We start from the raw sequence: 21,749 nt of genomic DNA, 5'->3' as shown, positions 1-21,749 counted from the left end.
AAAAAAAAGTCTTCTATGGTTTATAAATGACCTAGCCTATGGAATTCTGTTATAGCAGTATAAAACTGACCAAGAATAGATGAGGTAATGATATGCCAAACATTTGAGGTATGTGTGACTTTGGAAATGGACAATGTGAAAAGGATAGATGAATTGAAAGAAAAGTGTAGACTGACCCATGATTGTAGCATTGAGACGATTCCAATGAAGAAGGACTTGGAGATAGAAGTAGTAGTAAAGTCTTTTGGAGGTCACTCCACAGTTGTGACTGGATTGTTGATAGAGACAGTGAAGGCCTTTATTATGATATGTGCATTAGATGTACTCTCGTCAAGAAGAGACAAAACGCATGAATGCCTCACTCCATGACAGCGTAGTCTTTCAAGGTCATAGTAGGCTTGCAAGACCAGCATCCTGCCTTGCCTTATGACCTGACCACCTTCCAACAGTTCCTGCCTCTTAAAGTGTTTACCAATTCAACATTGCAACAATGGGTTGAAATTCCGAGCACATGAATCTCTGTGAACTCAAGTACATGGAAGCAGGACAAGGTCTCTGCAGGGGACCGGGGGGGGGGTGTGTGTGTGAACAATTGAAAACTGTAGGGAAGGTAACCTTTGTCATACAATTGCAAAGAACTCAATAAAGTTGTGTCCGTGTCCTATATGGAACTTTATGGAAGGCAAAACTTAGGAGTGATAAACCAGGGTAAGTGGTCCCAGGCATCGACACTTTACTTTTCCATGGCTATTCTAGTCACATACAGTGAGATCAAGAACAGAGAAATTATTTAAAGATGAAGTGTGTAATTAAAATGTAATCAGATTAGGAGAATTTGGATCCTGGGTTTACATAGATCGAAAAAAAAATGCATGAGAGAAAAATACTGGAGCCGTAGACCTGCCTTCAAATAAAGGAAGACCTGCCTTCAAACAAAGGGCAAAGGCACTGAACTACCCAACACCTTCTCCTTATAGGCTCAGAGATCTAGAAGGGTAGAATAGTTTATTAAGAGATGATCTGGAGACTATCTATGTGTTCATTGCCTGTAACCTCCAGGGGCCAGTGCTCTCCATTCTGGGACAGGTTTTCTAAACCATAGCTTAACTGAAGCCAGGTATAAACTGACCTATATCACACTTGCTACTGATCTGGAACGTAGATCTAGCAAATCTTGGCAAAGTCCTCATGTCCAAATCTTAGGTCTTCAAACTCTCTGAATGTAAGAACTAGAGAGACATCATCCTTCTATCCTGGGTAGGAGTCCAAAGGACGCTGAGGGGGAGGTGTCCAGATGAAGGCTTGCCCAAGAAGTAGAGCTACTGCAAGAGGCTCTTGCATAGTGAGGCTTTGGGGATGAGGCCACACTCAAAACCCCAGAATGGCAAAGATACCAGTAGGAAGTGCCAGCTTAGGAGAGCTAAAGGAATGAAACTCTAACCCTAGAGAAAGGACCCAGATATAAAGACAGAATGAGTAAAGGTTTGGGAGCCAAGTCTAATGTGCCCGATTGCAAAACATGAACTTGAAGAACATCTTTCTGCCTTAAGACTCAGTGTTTTCCCTGTTAGGTGTTGGGGTTCCTTGGAACCACTTCCTTCCCTGGCCCATTTTCTTGCCTATTGCTTTCTTTGGGAACAGGAATGCTACTCTGTACCTATCTTACCAGTGCATGTTGGAAGCAGGAAATTTAAATTTGCAGGCTCACCACTGGGAGGGAATGTGATTCCGGATGAATCACACAAATGTAATCTACATCCATATTAGATGAAACTTGTCACGTTGAATTCTGGACTTTATGTTAAGATGCATTGAGACTTTGGGGCTATTGGAAGAAATGAAACTATTTTGTGAGAAAAACACAAATTTGAGGAGGCCTGGTATGATTTTAATTGTCCCCTTTAAAATTCATTCTGGCTGGGAGGTGGTGACCAATGTCTTTAATACCAGCACTCAAGAAGCAGAGGCAGGTGGACCTCTGTGAGTTTGGGGCCAGCCTGGTCTGCAGAGTGAGTTCCAAGACAGCCAGGGCTACATGAAGAAACCATGTCTTGAAAAGCCTCAAACAAACAAACTAATAAATGAATAGATAGATAGATAGATAGATAGATAGATAGATAGATAGATAGATGACAGACAGAGAGACAGAGAGAAATCAATGCTAACATTTAATCTCTGTCTTAACAGTATTAAGAGTGTTATCTCAGGAATCAGTAAACCATCTCTACAGCTACAGTTCTCAGCCTTCCTAATGTTTTTTGTGACCCTTCAGTACAGTTCCTCATGTTGTGGTGACTCCCACCCCCAATTATTTTCACTGATACTTTATAAATGTAATCTTTCTATGAATTGTACTGTAAATATCAGTGTCTTCCCATGGCCTTAGGTGACATTTCTAAAGGGTTGTTCCATGCCCAAAGGGGTCCCAACCCACAGGTTGGGAATTAGAGCTCTAGAGCAAACTTCCCGGAAAAGTGAGTTGGCTTATGTGTGCTATATTATTTGAGGTTTCCTGCTCTACTGCCATTGTACAAGTAGCCATTGCCAAATGCTAACATCATTCGGCTTCCTAGCCTCTAGAGCTAAGAAAACATCTAGTGCTTATAAGTGACCCATTCTGTGCTCTTATTACACGTCAAAATGCATTAAAAATCTTGCATATGCTATATAGTATATATCCAAAATAGTCTTTATATAAAGCTTTGGCTAGATAACTAATGCACAAAACTTGCTTTTAATTTTCTTTCTTGCCAATTTCAGCTACCTTGACCCCTCACTCTAATTGCTCTGGGGCTGCATCTTCCTATATAAGCTGGATCTAGGGGCTTAGGCTAAGACAATCTCATACAGGTAGTTTCTAGTTCAGGATGGTTAACAGTGCACATGAGCTTATGTAGGGGGCTATACTACAACTAGTTGAAAGTTTACTTTGAATTCTGAGTATTGAGTTTTGGATTTTTATGTGAAATATGTGAAATAATGTGAAATGGGATTTTCTCCCATGAAGGTGGACAAAGTCATGGCTCCCAGTCAGGCCACACAATTGCCAGGTAAATAAGTAACACTTTCCAATACTAAGCAACTGGGTTCATAGGTCGTGAGCAGTAAGTGACTGTGTGGGAAGGGAAGTTATAGGATTTAACTATGTAATCCAGACTAATCTCAAACTCACAATTTCTCTTTATACTTCTGAGTATTTGGGATTAGAGGTGTGAGCCACAATGCCTGACTAAATACATTTTGACCTATGGAATTTTTGGCATGGTTTAGGCTTATTGGGATGTACCACCAATATTATTTGAGGGGCATCTGCACTTCAATTTATCCAATTATACAATGAGGATAGACATTGACAGAAGCTCCTTATAAGTTCATTATAGAGGCTAGATGAATTGAGTGCTTTGAACAGGGCCTACCATATCATAAGCCCTGAATGATAGCTAGTTGTTATTCTCTATCTCTTTTTCTCAGGTACCTAAGATAATACCAGAGACATCAGTAAGGGCTTTCTAAATGAGTAAGTAATAACTATGCTCTATTTTAGTGCCGCTTGGCAGACAAATGAATTAAGTCATAAAAGGATACCATGCTATAAAATACTGATTTCTCCTTAGGAGTCAGGAGGACTTAAACACCAGGTGTCACACAGAGGTTTGATAGAGCTTGCATGCTTAACCTCAAGTGCAGCCATTCACTTATTCACTCCAGGAACATTTACTTGGTGCTTAGTAATGAATGTGACAGGAAACAACACAGAGTTATAAAAACTAAAATGACATAACCCTGAATGGGCAACTTGGTGTAACAGGGGCACAGGGAAACAGACAAACCAGTGATTCTAGGTACCAGATTATTATAATTATCATTTGAAACCAATAACATAGACAGGAATGTATATAACAGGATAACAATAGAGGCAAAAGGGATTCTCGTAGACTGGATATCATTGGTAGGCATCACAGAAAGAGCATCTCCATATAGACATAAACACTAAGAAGGTACTTGGGTGTCCAGAAAGGGAGAGAAGTAGAAGGTGGCTCCCAAATGCTGCACATCTGAAGGCAAAGGTAGTAGAGATATGGGCATAGCATAGTACATACACAGCTTTTGCAGCAGACTCACGGCCACAGCATTTCAGGCAGAGAGTGACTGGAATGAGAAGGCTGGAGGGCTTGGCAGAGATGTGGACAGGGGAAGCTTGTAACTCATTTTTGACAGCTTCAAATTTCTTTTCGGTAGGGCCATAGAGACAACAGATAAGTTGGAGGCAAAATGTGAAATGGGAAGATCTTTTTGATAAATCTTTTTGGTGGCTGCAGAAGAAGGACTTGGGGATAATTAAGGAGGTGGGAGCCAGATAGTCACCAGTCAAAGGACACAATGAGAGATAAAGCTCCTTCCCAGAGACTTGTGGTCTTATAGATTAGTCTATGTCCTTGTCTGAGAGAGCCACTCAAGGGACATGTGGATGGGATCCTCCATGCTAAACTTCGAGGAGGTATCCCATGGGCCTGGCCTCCCTACCAGTTTCCTTTCGTTAAGAATTTTATGATGGAGTGCCACCATGGGTCTTCCTAAGAAAGCAGGGTATGTTGTCTGGGTTAGAGTCCTAAGATATCATGACTAAAATCTAATGCCAAAATCTGTACAGAAATTTAAAATATGGCCTTGGGAAAAGAATTGTGTTAAACATTATTTTATTCACATTAGCCAAATAGCTTTAAGGGGATGGAGGGTAAAGAGACAGAAAATTAGAATGAAGGTGCTCTCTAGCTCTTCACTAAATAAAAAGTAAAACACAAAGTCATAGTAAGATCAATCAAACAAACAAAAAACCCAGTAACTAAAGAACCAACAAAAAAATGAAAAACACTATGAACAAAGACAACCAAAACAACACCCAAAACAAACTAATGTCCTACTAATCTTCTCATTCACATACACACACACACACACGCACACACACATGTGCACACACACGCACACATATACATACACACATGCACACACACATGCGCACACATGCACACACACATGCACACATACACACACATACACACACATGCACACACACACACAGATGGAAGGCATGGGAGGGAGGGAGGGAGGGAGGGAGAGAGATTGTTTCCAGCTGCACCGCTATGGTGATTATCAATCATATTTTCAATATCTCCATCCTCAGAACCATTTCTTTTTTCTTACCAACCCCTATCTCACAGTGCCTTAGGTTACCAACTCGAACTCCAACCATGCCCTACATTCTATATCTCAGGCCATAGTAAATTTAATTTCTAAATTGAAGATAGCAAAAATGGGGGAAAATTCCGAGATAGCATCATCGGCCTCCTCCCCGAGTTTCAGTTCAAAGGATTTGTGGTTTAGGCCCAGAAAACAGTAGACTTAATGCATGTATATGCTTCTTGTGCCCTCTCCCCGCATCCTCTGGTGCATAAGGGTGCAGCAGGGGGTGCTGGGAAACAGAGTCTTTGATGATGTGCTCCCCCTGCTGTGAAGACTAATGACTTCAAAGAGGGTATCTGCCATGCTGGGGGCTTCCATAGAAAAATCTGACTGCAGTGTAATTAGGCAAGAGGCCTGGGTTTAGAATATTGTGTCCAACACCACCCTCCCCTGCCCAGTGCAAAGCACAATTTGGAGAAGAGTGAGACAGGGCTTTTGAAGAGCAGGATTGTCTTTGAAGCTAGCAGAGAAAAGGAAAAAAAAGTCAAAAATTAAACTAAATAAAACCCAGGCTGTCCACGGCCTGCTAGACAGTGGGCTGAAGTTCAAAAATTTTGAACAGTGGAAGCAAGGCCCCTCTTCTAAAATCCATTTCCTTAGAAAGTGTTGTGTCTGATGCTAGAGCCCTTCATTCTAAAAGGAATAACCATTCAATGTTATTGGCATGGCTGTGACCAACCATGTCTGGGAGCCATTCACCTTTGCCTTCCCTGGTTCTGTCACTTACAGTCAGCCTTCGAGTTCTGCAACCTGATGAGAACTGCGAATATACTGAACTAGCACAGCCTCTTCCGTTTTGTTATTTTCTAATCAACACAGCATAGCACATAGCAACTGGGTGTTTGCAGCGTAATTGCTTATTATAAGTAAGCTAGGGATAATTTAAAGAATATAAGGGGATGCACACAGGTCAAATGTAAATGTTACAGGGACATACACCTTCATAAATTTTAGAGCCAGTCTTCTGTGAACTCTGAGTGATGACTTCACTTCTTATGGGGTCTCCATGAAACAGTCACTACTAATTAATTCATAGGGGAGGAAGTGGAGATGCAGTGAGCTTAGGGATTTGCTTGAGGGAAGTAGGTAGTTAATAAGGGGAAGAGTCAGGAATTGGACTCAGACTATCTGTGGAGTCTTTAACTCTTACGTTCTTCTGGCTCAACTCCATATAGACTAAAACTTCTTGTCTCTGAAATGAACTGGATCTGAATATTTCTAGATTACTAAAAAGTAGATAGCAAACAAACAAAAACCCCCAAATAAGTAAACAAACAAAAATAGTCCCTCCATCATGACCCACACATAAATATCTATCCTGTGAGTACATATTTCATCATACCAGGAATCTCCCTAGAAGCCATTATTTAATTTTTATTGGACATCCGTTGTGTATATCTGAGAAGCATTCTCAATAATAAGCCCTTGTTCCAAAGCCTTATTAACTAACCGACTGTCAAGACAAGATACTGCAGAAGACAAAGAGGGCACAGGAGAGTGGACAATAAGCATGAATCAACCAAAGATGGAGGTGGCTCCCAAATGGGGATCTGGGAAGGTTTTTATGGTAGAGCAGTTATTTGGGCTTTAAAAAAAAAAAACAAAAAACAAAAACTATAGAACTAGAGGGAAGAATTGTCCTGAGCCTGAGTGAGGAGGGCCGTGTGAACAGAGGTTTGGTAGGGCTAAGACAGATGTTGGGTCCACCTTGGGAGGAGCTGCTTTCAGAGACCTTGCTGAGTGCATCCTTTGGGGTCACACTCATCCTCAGATCTCACATACAGATCACCATCCCTCCTTCTGGTGCTATAGTAGAATCACATGCAAATTATGTAACCCCTTGTATCCTGGTTTCTTCACTTCCAAAACTTGCACAGACATGCATGTTCATAAAGCACTTAGAAATAATGCCTGCCACCAAGAAAGCACTTAGTAAATATGACCTGTTACTAGCCACACTAGATAAACGATGTAAACAAGCAGAGTAGTTCGTCACTTAGGAGGATGTATATGACATGTGGTCTCCCTTCCGCACTTGTAGGGACCACGGGGCACATATACTTTGTCAATGTCTGTAGTAGTGTAGCTCTCTGTATTAAAGCCCACATATGGATCATGCAGTTTTCTATAATCCAAACACTCCCAAGCCCTAGCAGGATAGCACCGACTGACAGTCTCAAGGCTAGGCAAAGAATTGCAGCAGCTAAAAACTGCTCGGAAGTACTTTCCTCCTGGGAACAGTCACTTTGTTGTTGGCTATTCAATACTAATTGTCACTCCTAAAACCAGATACACATAAGTAATATCATATGGACTGAGTAGGCTATGCTTACATAATTAGGAACAGACAGACATACACATATACCATATATATGCTTAACAACCAATTAAAGAGAAAGAAGCCACTGGGCAGTGGTGTTGCAGGCCTTTAATCCCAGCACTTGGGAGGCAGAGGCAGGTGGATTTCTGAGTTCGAGGCCAGCCTGGTCTACAGAGTGAGTTCCAGAACAGCCAGGGCTACACAGAGAAACACTGTCTCGAAAAAACAAACAAGCAAAGATAAAGAAGCCATGAATTTGGGAGAGAGTACAAGCTAGAAGGGTCATATAGAAAGGGTTGTATAAGAAAGGAAAGGTGGGATGTTGAAATTATGATTTGAAAAAATAAAAGGCTAATTACAAAAGAAAATTAAAATATACTGCTAACTAGTCTAACTGAACTGTTTTAAAGGCAGTGCACATCTATAATTCCATCACAAGGAAGATAGAGACAGGCAGACCCCTGAAGCTCACTGGAAGGACCCGGACTAGCAGAATTAGTAAACTTCAGGTTCAGTGAGAGACGCTGACTCAAAGAAAACAAGGTGGAGAATGCCTGAGAAAAACAGTTGATGCAGAATTTTAACCTCTACATACACGTGTACATATCATACATCACACATGGTGGAGAATGCCTGAGAAAAACAGTTGATGCAGAATTTTAACCTCTACATACACGTGTACATATCATCCATCACACATGGTGGAGAATGCCTGAGAAAAACAGCTGATGCAGAATTTTAACCTCTACATACATGTGTACATATCATACATCACACACGGTGGAGAATACCTGAGAAAAACAGCTGATGCAGAATTTTAACCTCTACATACATGTGTACATATCATACATCACACACAGTGGAGAATGCCTGAGAAAAACAGCTGATGCAGAATTTTAACCTCTACATACATGTGTACATATCATACATCACACACAGTGGAGAATACCTGAGAAAAACACTTGATGCAGAATTTTAACCTCTACATACATGTGTACATATCATACATCACACACACACACACACACACACACACACACACAATGGGGAGGGAAGAGAGAACAGTTGGAAGATTTATACACTTTGAGAAGAAATGTCTCAAAATAGTTATCCTGTACACAATATTCTGAAACATCAGAAAACTTAAGATCCAGCCAGCCCACATCTGAAAATGTTATTTGTTCTCAAGCATCCACTCTACACTGTACAAAAATTCATAGTTTTTAATCAACATCAATCTATCGTAGAAATTAGGAGTGGAGCATAGAAGAAGAGAATAAATATATTCCTTTTTCTTCCAAAGGACAAAACGGGCCAAATAGGTGAAAGTCACAGGGAAACATATTTTCATTCAGCCCAAAGTTTTGTTTAAGGATCTGTATTACAATAATAGAATGAGTTGCCTCCTGAAATACCATGATCCCTGTCAAAAATGATGTTCAAACAGTGGCTGAAAGGCCATCTGCTACATGGAGTAGCACACTGGATAATCTGACCTTGATGTGGGCTCCCAACACTGAGCTTCTAGACTTGTCAGTGAGCCAGCTGATGCACTCCCATTCTTGTCCCTAAAATTAGATATGTGACTCACCCCTTCCAGGAGAGAAACTAAAATTTAATAAGGTTTTATATAAGACCTGTAGCTACCTTTAGAAAACACAAGCCTGATTAGATCTCCCTAAAACACACTCAAACTTGATAATCCTAAATTGGTCACTGGCTTTGTCCAGGAAAGATTTATAAGATGAGCACACACTTTTCATTTATTTCATACATGTTGACTGAGTCCCTCTCGTTCCTGGCAGTGCGTTAGGGTATGATAATGCAGTGACATATGAAATGTTCTTTTCTCTACTGTGTAATTACATTCTGGTGGTATGTTTGGCCAAACTTACCTGCCAAATTGACATTAAGATTGCACCATTTGGTAAAAGATCAAAGAGCACAAAATGGGTCACAACTAATGTTAAACATGATTTTAGCATTCACTGTATACCGATCCAGAACTTACACATTTATGAATATTACTGAGTACAACACATCTTATTTATATCTTCTCAATAATCATTGTGATAATTTTACTGAATAGGTGACATTTTTATCTTTAATGACTATGAAATCATGGCTTATAAAAGTCATAAAATTACCACAACACAAAGGTCTTTTACATAAAAGAAAGATTTGAGCCTGTCTGTCAGACCCTGTCTCTTCCATTATATTATAATGTTTCCCATAAAGGTTGAAAGTAAACAGGTCAGGGCTAGGGAGGGAGCTCAATGGTGGAGTGCTTGCTTAGCATGCAAAAGGTTCTGAGTTCAATTCCTAGCACCTAAAATACAATAATAAAATGAGTGGGTAAATATCAAGTCTAGTGGATAGGAGGTAATGCAGTTTCCTGGCTAGCAGGAAATAGTTTGACCAACTGCATGCAGTCTGTTAAGAATTCCCAAGACTATGCCTGAAAGAAAAACTTCTGAGTGTGCCTCAGGTGACCTTGTCCCTAGGCCAAGTACCATGAATAAAATAGGTAAGTCTGTTTTTCAGATGGTAAAAAATATGTCATTCACTGGACATGGACTCTGAAATTTGCTTAGAGCAAGGCCCTGTCTCTGTGTTTCATTCACCACCTATAGGTGCTTGCATGCCCTGTTCTAAGATGACCATAATGGCTGAAATGCCAGCCATGCTGTTGCACTAAGAATAGCATGAAGATACTCAGCAACAAACGCCTGTCCCCACAGACAGTTATAGCCTAGGGCCCCTCAAAATGTATCTAGCTGAAGTGCCATTTTACCTGAATTGGACAGAGGCCAATGGCACTTACTGTGTTTAGGCCTGCAGCAAGGTCCCTCTAGTGACTTGTTATCCTCCCTAGGATGCTCTGTCATTCTGAGAGATTCTCAACTCAGAACACATACTTACCGCTTGACTCTAGCCTCAGCTTCTGAAGTCTGTCCTTGGAAAGCTAAAGCTAAATTATAGCCTTGTCTATTTCCATCTCAAAACTCTTGAGAACAACTGCCCTTGAAGGGTTTGACCAAAGAAAGTCTTCTGTAGAGACTATTATGATTTTATATTTTTACCTATAAAATGTGGACAAAAGTCTTCCCTTAAAGTTTTGAAGTGAGAATTAAATCTCATCCAGTAGTGTGTTAGTAAAATCGATGGTCAACTTCACATGACTTAGAAAGCTCCAGGGGCTGAACATATATTTGAGGGATATGCAGGACCTAGGTAACTGAGTTAAGAAGACCATACTGACTGGGGGTGGCGCCATCCCTTGGGCTGGGGTCCCAGGCTACATAAAAAAGGAGAAAGCTAGCAGAGTCCTAGTAGTTATCTCTCTCCTCTTTCCAACTGTGGGTGTAATGTGTGTGGCCACCTTTCCCCTAACCTTTCCCACTATGACTCCACCTTCCAACAGTGAGCCATAATAAACCCATCCTGAAGTTGCTTTTGTTAGATATTTTGCCACCACCACACGAAAAGTCACGAATCCAAGTATGCAGATGGGTGGCTGCAAGGTCTATGTAAAACCCAGTTTGTTATCATGAATATTATCATCACACATGTCACACCTGTGGCCACAAAGCAGAAGGCAAGGAATGATTTAATAACAGGTATGTGAAGAGTTATGATTCGCTGGTAATGTCAATTCAACTCAAGGTCGGCATTTCCCAGAGTTGACTGTTCCCTCTGGTGACCATCTCACAGTAGTAAACCCTGATTCCACTTAAAGCCAGTGTTCTCACATGATTATAAAGAAGAGAGTCCCTGCAGTACATCAGCATGGATGGACAGACTCCATGCTGAGAACTAGCATCTGGGAAGCCCTGTGGGAGACTTGCATCTCTAGAGCTAATTGGGCTAATGCAACCTCAGGGCTCCTGTAGCTGTTTGTAGCCTCATTTCACAGTTCTCTAAACAGAAGTCTAGGGACTCCAGAATGCAAAGGTCTTAAATACAAAATCCAAGCATGAGTGACAGGCTTGGCATTGGCTATACCTCCTCAAGCTGTCATGCAAACCCTAGTGTTGGAAACTGTGTGGAAGGGTTAATAAACTAGGGTGAAAGGAGACCACTGAGAAAGAAAAAGATGATTCCAGTTGTTGAACTCCACTCTGGAATAATGCAAGCAACCTGGATACCGGAGTCAGGGGTCAGCCTCTCTGATACTGACCACTGTAGCACTGAGTCTCAAGTAATAATATAAACTTTTTAGTGTTTATGTGTGTGTTGTGTGTGGTATATGTAGTATGTGTATGTGTGTGTTATATGTAGTATGTGTAGTGTGTGGTATGTAAGTGGTGTGTGTGCGGTATGTGTATGTGGTATGTGTGGTATGTGTATGTTTGTACCTCTCTCTCTCTTTCTCTCTCTCTCTCTTTCTCTCTCTCTCTCTTTCTCTCTCTCTCTCTCTCTCTCTCTCTCTCTCTCTCTCTTTCTCTCTCTCTCTCTCTCTGTGTGTGTGTGTGTGTGTGTGTATGTGTTTTTACTTCAGAGGATGAAATTTTAGGTGACCTGATTTCTTTTATTTTTGCTGCTATTTTTTTCCTCATGTATTTTTCTGCTGTATGCATTTCTTTTATTATATGAAGGAAACAGATTTAAAATGAGATATGTAGTGACAAAATGTTTACTTTCTAATTATATATATATATATATATATATATATATATATATATATATATCACATTTAAAGCTTAGGAAAATAATTATAGCATGAGTGATTGAAAAAGGATCTAAACTACTTGTCTGGGAAGAATAAACCATAAGATTACTTTTATGTAAATTGCTTTCCCAGAAATTGTAGGTGGTATAAATATCACTAATTGCCCATCTCTTAAAAAATTCCAGTTTGTAGGATTTCAATTAAGACATCACACACACACACACACACACATACATACACACACATGCACACACACACACACACACACACACAGAGAGAGAGAGAGAGAGAGAGAGAGAGAGAGAGAGGGAGAGAGAGAGAGAAAGTTTATTTATTGATTTCTATTTTGGGAAGGTATGTGTGAGTGTATGTGTAATGTATATATAGAAATGTGTGCAAGTCTTGTGGGTGCCAGAGAATGATGCTGGTGTCCTGTCTGTCATTCTCTGTCTTATTCCTTTGAGAAAAGTCTTCTACTGAACCTGGAATTAATATGACAACCAGCACACCCCAAGGATGCTCCTGTTTGTACCCTCCACAGTTCAAGGCACACATGGTCATGCCTAGGTTAGTTGTGGGTTCTGTGCTGGGACTTGAACTCAGGTCCTTGTGTTTGCTCAGAGAGTGCTCTCACCCTCCAAAGCATGTCTCCAGCCTCTTATAGTGATACACTTAAAAAAAAAACTATTCAGCATTGTATTTAGTCTTCCATGCAATAAATGACAAGAATTAATTAACATTGCATGAAGAATTGTTCAGTATTTGTGAATACTGATGTACTGTACTACTATAGTAAAGGTGTATGCCACTACTTTTTGTACAAACGGCTTTTTTATTACACTGACTTACAGAAGTGTGTACTGAAGACTGGACCTGAATGCTAGACTTAACAACCACTTATTTCTCCTAGCTCACTATAACAGGTTATAAAATTGAGAGTTTTCCATAAGACATCGAGACTAACTTCCTTATGGAGAATTTTGAGAAAAATAATACACTCTGAGGATACTTGTAATGATCTGCTTTGTATCCTTCCTGCTTTTCGTGACTGTAAAGGTTAGACATATTCATTGTTAAACCTTGAGAAATAATAAACTATATGCAAATGGACGAAGGTGGTAGCAGGGAGAACTTTCGAGGCACGGAAAGCGAAATTGGAAGGAAATGCACACACGTGGCAAATGTAATGGTCATTTTTTTAAACATAAGATAATGAGTGCATTTCTTTTTCTACTGATTAACAAAAAAAGATAAATACCTCAGATTTCTCAAAGGAAGAAAAATCATAGCAGTCACCTGCCTAATGTTTTCAAATGGGAACCCAAGGAAACTGAGGGCTTACGGGGCATTTTTAGTGGAAAACATCCATGCATTCAATAGAATATATGAATTCAGGACACTCTCTGCAAGCATAGGCAAGACATAAAACATTCATTTCTATAAAATTGAAACAATTTATCTTCCATTCTTGAGCAGATGGGAGGGTAAATTGAGGTTGATTTTTTTTTCACCCTGGTGGTCATGTTGGAGGAAATATGAGTATTCCCACCTCCGGCACTGTTTAAAATAAGTCTCATGGTGCCTTGACTGGACTAGGCAGAGGCAGTATGTGTTAGAGTGTTAGCTCTCCTGTGGAGGCTAGGCAGCACTGTAGGTGAACACCTGTCACTCAAATGGGGGGCAGCCTGTGTTAGAGATGGGCTTACCTTGCCTGAGAGAGGAAATGAGCACAAGCAAGCCTACCGCCCACCTAGAGCTAATAACCAACTTTCAGATTATTACACGCTTTTCATTCCTTTCTGTTAAATATTCTCCCAATTGATTTATCTCCAATAGTCAGTTGTTACTATATAGCATAGCCACCAATTCTGTGGTCTAGGATAAGTTATTTCACCTTTGAGACTCTCTACTTCCCAATCAGTAAAATGAAAACAACTTTTTAGTCACTAGTCTACAAACCCACTCTTATTTTCTCTGAGAGGAGGCAGAATACTGATATGAGATGCTCCTGTTTACCACAAGGTCTGGAAAGTGTTTGCTTCTGACATTTTCTTAAGTTTGGCTGTGCTTCACAGTCATTTGAGAGAAAGTATTAAAAGTATGTACCCAGAGGCTGACAGGACAACTCAGTTAATAAAGCATAGTCTTGTAAGCATGAGGATCTAAGTTTAAGCCCCAGAATCCACATGAAAATCTTGCTTGTGATGGTTAGTGCTTGTAATTCCAGCACTGAGAGAATGGAGACCAGAGCATCCCTGAAGTGTGCTGGCCAGTCAATCTAGCCTAATTGGAGCACTCCAGGCCAGTGAAGGCCTGGAGTTACTGCCTCAAAGAGGTGAACAATATTCTTTAGGATGACACCCAAGGTTATTCTCTGGTCTCTGCATGCTAATGCATGTGCAATCATATTTACACACACACACACACACAGATGCACACACACATGTACACGTACATGTACACATACATATGCACATATACACATATGCACACACACATGCACACACACACATATACACACATATCCACATACACACACACCCCTCTACATCCCTATTAAACACCAAACCAAACCAATAACAGTAATATCCTACATACTCATAAGGCCCACTCCAGAACCAATGAAATTAAAATCATCAAATGACAAAGTCAGAAATGGGATGTATGAGTAATTGGTCCATGGACTGTGCTGGCATGTAGGAGCCTCTCACTTTGGCAAAGCTTGCATTAAGGTCAACTACAAGTGGCCAAGATGGTTATAAGTGTTGCTTCTAAGAAGGTAGTCAAAGGCTTTATCCAAAATGACTTTACAGTGAGGGTAGCTCGACAAGGGCTGTTGTGCAGGTCAGACACACATAGTTTGTCCCAGAGGCACCGTGTCTTGGAAAGTATAGGCAAGGTTCATCTATCTACAAAGGACAAAGTGCCTCCTAGACTTACATGACCGGCCATATAGTTTTCATCGTTAAAAAATGGTCAAATAAAACCTGCTTTCACTTGAGAAAATCCCCAAGAGTATGTTTTCCAAACCATCCCTTGATCAGGGCATGAGTCCTGCTTAGCCTTAGAGCACATTCTGTCATGCATGAGTCACTTTCAAGTTCTGGCTTGGTTATTTGGGGGTGAGGAGTATTCTGTGGATTGACTTCCAGTGGAATCAGGTTGCAGACGGCTCCTTCAGAGAAGGATTCGGGAGATTTAGACTGTTTCAAGAACTCCTTTCGACTATTCTAACCCTGAACTGAAAAGGAACGTGTCAGCAACATTGCCTTTGACTCCTGAAGGAAAAGGGGGAGACAGAAGGAAGTGATAAAACAAAGCCAAACAAAAGCAGAAGGGAAGGGGGGAAAAGAAAAACAAATAAACTGGCAAATAAATTCATTGAAACCCTTGTTAGGAATTAGTGACAATGATTAGAGATGGGGTTGAGGAGCTAATGGGAAGATAATCCCATTTGTGTATGGCATGGCAGTGACAGGAACTGGGCACAGACATTGAGTTCTGGGCTGGAGGGCAGGGGACAAGGCACCAAAGATAAGGCACCAGCTGGTGGCTTTGCTGTGTGTTTTATCTGAAGAGTTGGGGGAAGGTGAATGGCCTTGGTGACAAAGAAACAAGCAATGCAGTGGGGTAAAAGAAAGGCCAGGTTGTGAGCTAGAAATAGGTGCCCCAAATTCAGGAAACACTGGGTCACTAAGGACTCTCACTCTACCTACTGTTAGTCCTAAAGAGTTTCACAGATGCTCAATGAAGTTCAGACTGTGCCCCAAATCCAGCATGAAAGTAGAGCCACACAGTGGCCTCTAGCGTAGCTGGGAAGAGGTTTTTTACCTCTTTAGATGATACATTAGTAGCATGAGGGCTTGAGCTCAGCTCCATAGAACCTACATAGAAGGCTGGGCTTAAGGGAGTAAGTGCCACGGACTGGGTTTCTGCAGGGACCCCTTATTCCGCGGAGTGATGAAAGTTCTGGCCTAGTGGGCAAGGAATTCGGCAGGTGATAAACAGAGTCAACACAAAGAAGTGTGGGATCTGAATGTATTTCTCAAAAATGACATGAGGTTTTTACTGTCATTGTGAAAGAGAAATGAAAAATTTGGCAGCTCAGTAGTTGAGGTACATCTGAGGCCATCTAAAACACACTGGGTCTAAAACAGCATCCGTAAAGTGTACGCCTCGGGTCTAGGATCAGGTTTTTTAGACCTGTCATGCAGACACAACTGAAGTAGTCAAGTGGGCATGGCAAGTAAGTACAACAGTGATCACACCTTTGGGAAGTGGAGACAGGTGAATCCCTAGAATTTGCTGGCAAGCCAGTTGGTGAGCTCCAGGTCCAGCTAGAGACCCTATATCAACCAGTAATGTGGTAAAGCAATTATGGAAGAAACCTAGTGCTAATCTTTGGCCTACACGTCCATGGATATACAGTGTATATGGACATGTATATGGACATACAGTATACCCATACAAGACAAGTACACACACACACACACGCACACACACACACACACACACACACACACACACACAGTGGATTTTGTGGGTATATATGGAAACATTATTCCTTATCATCTTGGATTCTCTACTGCATAAATAAGAGTGAAGAAGTTGCTGGGCAGTGGTAGCACATGCCTTTAATCCTAGCACTTGGGAGGCAGAGGCAGGTGGATTTCTGAGTTCGAGGCCAGCCTTGTCTACAGAGTGAGTTCCAGGACAGAGAAACCCTGTCTTGAAAAACCAAAAAAAAAAAGTGGAGAAGTTGCAGGAACAGAAGTATGAGCACCTGGACAATGACAAGGCCATCTTAGGAGAGTGTGGACCATGCATGAGTAAGGGAGTCTGTATCTGAGGTTGTCCTCTCAAAGGTGTCATGTAGGGGGTAGTTTTGATGTTTTGATTGGGAATCTGCATGTGAACACTGAAGATTCTGCTCCCCAATTGTTTCTTGATCGATCAATAAAGATGCTAGTGGCCAATGAGCTGGGCAGAATAGGCAGGACTTGGAGTTTTCCCACAGGCAGGCTAGCAGATGAAAGAGTTAAGAAGTATTTCACCATGTTTTAGAGCGAGAAAGAGCCATCAGCCATGTGAGATCTCGGGCTGAGTGGCCATCTGTGGCTTCCTCGACAGGGCCTGGAGTAGCAGGCGAGAGATTAGAGATCAACTGAGTTGAGGGCAGATTTATGGTGCTGAGCTGGGAATGAAAAGAAGGGCATGATGACTGAGGAAGGCTTACAAGAGTTCGGCCATTGAGCTAAAGCATATCAAAAATAAGTTTGTGTGTGTGTGTGTGTGTGTGTGTGTTTCATCCTCAGATCTGAGGGAACCTGGGCGGGGCTGGTAGCGTGGTTCACCAGGAGTTTAAGGCAGGGTAGTAGGAACTGTATGTATGGTCATCTCCCTGGGCAGCCATGAAAAGAGGAGATGTCCTGTGAGCAGGGTCATTCCTGACAACAGCTTTTAAATCCTTGGAAGAACACCTGCTCATTTCTCTCAGCAGGTCTCTCACCATCTCATGAGTTATCACTCTGTCTTTATCCTTCAGCATTGAAACCCAGTGATATTTTATATTTCTCTATGGGAGAATCTCCTTGGTATTGTCCTCTGCAGCAGAGATGCCAGAATAAGTAATCAGACTATTATTTACCAGGGATCTCCAAAAGCATGAATTTAATCTAATTGTGGTATTCTGAAAGATGTATCTAGAGGCCCTTGAGTACACTTTTAATTTAACAAAAAGCCATTATTATGGCCTTTCTTAATAACTCCGAAGTATCTAAATAAATTTGGGTGTCTCTTTTCTTCTCCGATATTCTCATGTAAATCAATCTCTTGCTTCTTCCACCCTCATTTACTGTTTTCATTTCTCATTGGTGAACATTTTCAATTTGTCTTGGCTGTCCTAGCAAACAAATATCAAATGCAGCCTCCAACAGGCTCAGGCCGTATCATGAAGGCACAGTGACGGGAGGGCAAAAAATTACCTGGAAAAGTCACACAGGGAAGACAGAAGACACAGAGACCTGGGCCCTGGTTTGGATGCTTCGGCTCTGGGTTCTCTCCCTGGTAACCGAATGATACAGAGTCCTGACCAAGAGTGCTTAATTTTGTTGCCAGCATCAAAGATCATGGGATGTTTCTTCAAACATCTCATGATCTTTGAATGACCCATTAGAAATCTACTATCCACAGCTTTCCTTAAGTTGTCATGAAATTAATTTTACTTTTAGTGAAAATGTTCTGCTTATGCAAGGAATTCGACTATTTTATAATCTTCTACTTGGACCCCTGCAATTGTGCAAGCTGGAGCAGCTGGCTTTAGTATGCAGATCAATACACGAATGTTTCAAACAGCTTGCTCTCTCCTGGGCATTTCTGGTAGGACTGAGGTACCAGCACTATTGTAATGTAAGTATTTAGTAGACTTTAGACATAGGCTCTCTAATTCACAGCCATTCTCTTCTATTTGTCTACTTTCACCCATTGTGCTAACTTTACCCCTTTAGCTTTTGCAAGAACCTTTTAAACTAAATTGAACTACTTATCTACCATTCCTGTAAACCCATGTTCCTCATGTCTGTACTTATCAAATAGAACAATTAAAAAACCTGGCTTCTCCATGAAACTCTATTACAGTTCTTCAACTTTATCTGAGTCACCATGTAACTCTGCTCTCATTGATCTTTGATCAAATCTTTCTCCTGGTAGGTCTTAGAACTATTTGCAATTGTTTATTACATGCCCATTTTCCTATGTGCACTATTAGTTATCGCAGAACACAAACTCCTGGCCATAGCAACCACACGTGTCCTTCACCTAAAGAGTAATGGGATGAACATTTACTAAAAATACAAATGAATTGAAGAGTAGATGATAGAACATAGGGGTGAGAACCATTCTTTAAACACACTGGCTCATTCGTACACACACTCACACACTGTACAATCATACAAATACTACCTACTTACATGTCCTTTTGCTCACACATACTCACACTCTATACAATCATACAGACACTACATATTTACATACACTCACAGTCATACACACTCTCTTACATGTACCCACATGTACAATGTATAATCATTGCATATTTACATACACACATACTGTCCAATCATATAGACACTACTTCATATTTTACATATACTCACATACACTATACAATCATGCAGACACCATATATTTACATACACTCACACATACACTGTCCAATCATACAGACACTCCATATTTACATACACTCATACTCTCACATACTCACACACATTCACATACTGTACAATCATACAGATAGGACATATTTACATACACTCAAACATAGTTACACACACACACACACATACACTCACAGACACACACACTGTCACAGGATTCAATGAACTAGAGCAGGCAGCAGCTGCCGAGCATTTCAGATATAACTCATCTTCCTCACAGAGCATCCATTTGTATGTATCTTTATATGAATGTCCTTGATTCATTTTCTTTCTTTCTCTGGAAATCACAGATGCTTTTTTGCCACCTTTCCCTTGTTTATCAACCTTAATTTCTCACAAACGACTTCAACCATTCGTGGACACGGATTTGGGTCTTCTGCCTAGAATAAACCTACTGCAGTCTTAATGTATGCCATATCAGAATGTTAAGAGGGGAGCATAAGTACTCCTTCTGTGGACTGTTCACCTTCACCTTCTAGAACATTAAATGAAAATTCCAGGAAAATCAGACTCACCATTGATTTTCCCATAACGCTCTAATATGTATCATCATTTAGAAATCTGTCAGGCAGTTTTCAGTTCAAATGATAGTCTTTACATTCAAACCAATTTCGATTAATTTGGGGAAAATCATCTAAAGAAACATTACATTAGTTTGGTATCCTGACTTAAATTACAATGTATGGCATCTTCTACTTTTCACTTATGTTTTTATTTCCGGAGGAAAACTGCATCCATTTGTCTGGCATCGTATTATAAATATAAATTCAAGCTGCTTATCACTCCTGCTCCAATGTCTTCAAGATACTCACTCCTCTCCATCTTGCTAATAGTTGTTCTATAATTTTATTATTGTCCACAATGAGACCTCATAGACAGTGACGATCATAGAATAATGGTAATTAGAGATGGAGATGACAGATTAGGTGTCTTTGTCTATTTCCTGGGGCTAATGTTCTCGTCGGTCTGCAGCTCAGTGCTTTAGTCTATTTTGTTCCTAAGGACAGTGGTGCTGGCACTTCTACCATTTCCCCCTGAGGCTCTTGTCTACATCCTAAGACTGTCTCTACATCCAGCCATAGGGAATAACAAAGGCTTTGCAATTACCAAGTGAAGTCAGGCCCATCCTCACACGACATGTCTGCAAGGCTAGGGATGTGGAAGCTTGAGTGATTAACCACCAAATCCAATCACAGGCAGAGGGCCAGGCTGGATCATTTAGAACAAACGTGAAATGATATCTTGTAGTTGTTTTCTTCAGAGGCAAGATTGCAGGCTATGAGATAGAGAGGTGGTTATCCATCACCTCTTACAACACTTAACTCAGTAAGAATCATGGGCAGCTAAGATTCTCAGTCATCACATAAACCAAAGGCTGGCTCCACAGCAACTGTGAGAACAACTCAGCAGGAATGACAGTCAGGGGAAAATGTAGAATTTAACTAGTGAAGGCCATTCTATATTCATATCATACTTAACCTGACATTTATTAACCCGTCCTCTACTCTCTTCTCTAAACATTTTCCTTTAAAATTTGTGGACTGCCTACTTGGTAAAAGCTCATATTCCACACAAACCAAGGCATTCTTCATTCTCACTAACACAAAAATCTCCTGGCATTTGCACTTCCCTAACTTTTCTGATGACCTATGATCCATATTTCCTTTTCCTGACTTCATTTACTCTTGTCCTTATACCTTAACTTCAACTGGGTTCCCGAACATTTGCCCTCTTCCACAGCCATGGGCATCTATCACACGTTGACTAGTCATCAGCTGGCTAAGTCATCAGAGTTGAGTTTATCATAAATCACTCCCTTGGGCTCCTCAATCATTTTTATTGCTCTTCTCCAAACTCTTACCCATTTGTCACCATATTTATTGCTTTGAGAGTCCAGACCTGCACTCAATATTCTAGGTTTGGTCTCATCAGGATCACATATAGAGGGGCTGATCATTGACCCAGGAGTGAGAGTTTCTAGACAATGTCAGAAATGACATTGGTCTTTTTGTTTGTCTGTTTGTTTGGTTTTTTTTTTTCACATTGTCAAGCTGCCAACACAGATCTAATTTACAATCCAATCAATCCCTCACCCACATTTCTTTGCCTTGAATTCTCCCTGATTTTCCCTATCTCATTGATTGCTATTATTATTTAGCATTTATTGAACCTTCTCTCCATTTGCCTAATGCAGAAAGCAAGCTCTCAGAATTCAAAACAAGACCCAAAAACTGCTTTTAAAAAATCATCACAGCCGGGCGGTGGTGGCGCATGCCTTTAATCCCAGCACTTGGGAGGC

General features: G+C 40.8%; 1 protein-coding gene across 3 annotated transcripts in view; it reads right to left on the bottom strand.

Annotated features, from left to right (window-relative positions):
- Nucleotides 1–21,749, bottom strand: part of Astn1 (astrotactin 1) — a 316,570-nt gene that overhangs the window by 134,205 nt on the left and 160,616 nt on the right. The window lies entirely within an intron of this gene.

The sequence above is a fragment of the Mastomys coucha genome, unplaced genomic scaffold, assembly GCF_008632895.1.
Source record: "Mastomys coucha isolate ucsf_1 unplaced genomic scaffold, UCSF_Mcou_1 pScaffold1, whole genome shotgun sequence".
In the NCBI taxonomy this organism is placed as follows: Eukaryota; Metazoa; Chordata; class Mammalia; order Rodentia; family Muridae; genus Mastomys; species Mastomys coucha.
This window is presented reverse-complemented; position numbering and strand designations above follow the sequence as displayed.